The sequence below is a fragment of the Chrysochloris asiatica genome, unplaced genomic scaffold (assembly GCF_000296735.1).
Source record: "Chrysochloris asiatica unplaced genomic scaffold, ChrAsi1.0 scaffold00142, whole genome shotgun sequence".
Classification (NCBI taxonomy): Eukaryota; Metazoa; Chordata; class Mammalia; order Afrosoricida; family Chrysochloridae; genus Chrysochloris; species Chrysochloris asiatica.
Genome location: NW_006408660.1, coordinates 7882817 through 7885510, shown reverse-complemented (window position 1 = coordinate 7885510; position 2694 = coordinate 7882817). Strand labels below are relative to the sequence as shown.

At 30.7% G+C, this 2694-nt stretch overlaps 1 pseudogene; it reads right to left on the bottom strand.

Annotated features, from left to right (window-relative positions):
* Positions 1 to 249: 249 nt before the first annotated feature.
* LOC102840131 overlaps positions 250 to 2694 on the bottom strand; it is a 61536-nt pseudogene continuing 59091 nt past the window's right edge.

Below are 2694 nucleotides of genomic sequence, written 5' to 3'. Positions count from 1 at the left end.
CACAAAAAAGAAACAGTATTGGAGACAGTTCAAAAACTGCAAACAAAAATCCAAAGGATTAATATTAAGATTATTTTAAATAGACAATACACTGAAAGAAAAAAAATAGTAGATGTGAATCAATGAAATTCAGAATTAATGAGCTTAAAGATAAATCTCTCAATACTAGTACACTAAAAGAACAATCAGAAAAAATTATGAAAAAATTCCTAAGAAAGCCTAAGATTCATGTGTGACAATTTGTATAACCTACAAGTGATTGGAGTTCTAGAACAAGAAGAGACAAAGAAAAGCCTAGAAACAATAGGCAAAGAGCTGCTGGAAGAAAATTTCCTAACATCATAAAAGACGAGAAGCCAACTACTCAAGAAGCTGAATGAAACCCAAACAGGATAGATGCCAAAAGAAAAATACCAAGATTTTTCATAATCAAATTTTCCAAACCCAAAGAAAAGGAAAGAATCCTGAAAGAGCTTGGGAAAAATAAAATGTTACCTACAAAGAAAAACCTTAAAATTACACTGATTTCTCAGCAGAAACCATGCAGGCAACAAGGGAGATATATACAAAATTCTGAAAGAAAAAAAAACTGTCAACCAAGAATCATATACCCAGAAAACTGTCCCTCAAATACGTTGATAAAATCTGAACATTTTCAGATAAACAGAAATTAAAGGAATTGGTAAAAATCAAGCCAATTTTACAAAACACATTAAGTGAGTCCTTTGGACCAAGAACCAACAATAGCAGACAACAACCAGAGAGATTGACATACACAGCAACACCATCCAGAATTCAGTTCAGATAAAGAAGCATCCCAAGTAAAACAAAACTACAAGACTGAAATATGGAATCAGAGATATTAATCTATAATAAAGACAACTGTAAACCAAAAAGAGGGAAACATTACAGAATACCAAAACAGTTACAGGGAAATATGGAATCAGAGATATTAATCTATAATGAAGACAACTGCAAAGCAAAAACAGGGAAACAGTTACAGAATACCAAATGGAAAGGAAGTCATGTAGATTTCAAGATAAAACAGACTCATAAATTGGGGAAGAAATTAATAAATTACAGAGTAACTTCAAAGAAATTTAATGCACCTTCACATCAAATCAAGAAAATGAAAATCCATGAAGATTTTGTAAACATTAAAACTGTGAAGAAATTGACAAGAGCATACAAAAATATGAAAGCACAGGAAAACATGCATAACAAAAAAAACCAGCATCACCAGAACAAAAAAGCAAAGTTATTACAATAAATTAATACCTATTGATAATTATGCTGAACATGCACAAGTCAAGAGACAGAGAGTAGCAGAATGGGTAATAAAGCAAGATCCTTCAATAGGGTGTCTAAAAGAGACACACCACACCTTACACACAAAAACAAACATAGATTAAAAATTAAAGGTTGGAAAAATATGTATTAAGTTAATGGCAATAAAAAACAAATAGGAGTGGCACTATCAAGCTTTGATAAAATAGACTTTAAGGCAAAAACCAGCACAAGAGACAAGGAAGGACATTATATCATTATTAAAGGGTCAACTGAACAAGAGGACATAACCATAATAAATAACTATGCTCCCAAAAAAAAAGAGCCTCAAAATACATAAATCAAACACTAATAGAATTGAAGAAAGAAATAGATAAATCTACAATAAGAGTAGGGGATTTTAATATACCACTTTCAAAAAAGGACAGAACAACCAAAAGAAACTCAACAAAGACACAGAGGAACTAAACAACACAAACAAATTGACCTCATAGATTATACAGCACATTCAACCCAACAACAGCACAGTACATATTCTTTTCCAGTGCACCTGGAACATTCTCCAGATTAGATCATATGTTAAGCCACAAAACAAGACTCAATAAATTTAAAAACATCAAAATACTACAAATCATCTTTTCAGATCACAACATTATAAAATTAGAAAACAATAAGAAGATCAAGGAAACAAAATCAAATACATGGAAACTGAATAACATCCTGCTTAAAAGTTACTGGGTAATAGAACAACTACAAAATGAAATTTAAAAATGTCTTGAAGCAAATGAGAACAAAAACACAACATACCAAAATCTTTGGGACACACAAAAAGCAGTACTTAGAGGGCAATTTATATCAATAAACACACACATCCAAAAAGAAGAAAGAACCAAAATCAACACATTAACACATCAATAACAATTAGAAAAAGACCACCAAAATAAGCCTATAGTCACCAGAAGAAAAGAAATAATAAAGATTAGAGCAGAAATAAATAAATTAGAAAACAGAAAAGCAATAGTAAGAATCAATTTGACAAAAGCTGGGTCTTAGAAAGGATTTATAAAATCAACAAACCACTGGAAAATCTAATAAAAGAAAAGTCTAAGAAGATACAAATAACATACATGAATTTTATGGGTGATGTCACAACAGATACAATGGAAATACAAAGGATAATAACAATACTATGAAGTGTTGTAATCCAATAAATCTGAGACTCTAGTAGAAATGGATATATTTTTAGAAAAAAGCACAACCTACTTAAACTAACAGAGTGAAATAGAAAACTTGAACAGACCTATAACAAAAGAAATTGATCAGGTCATTAAAAGACTACCAACAAAAGGAAGTCCAGACCCAAATGGCTTTTTAATCAAACATTCAGAGAAAAAGCTGACACCAATT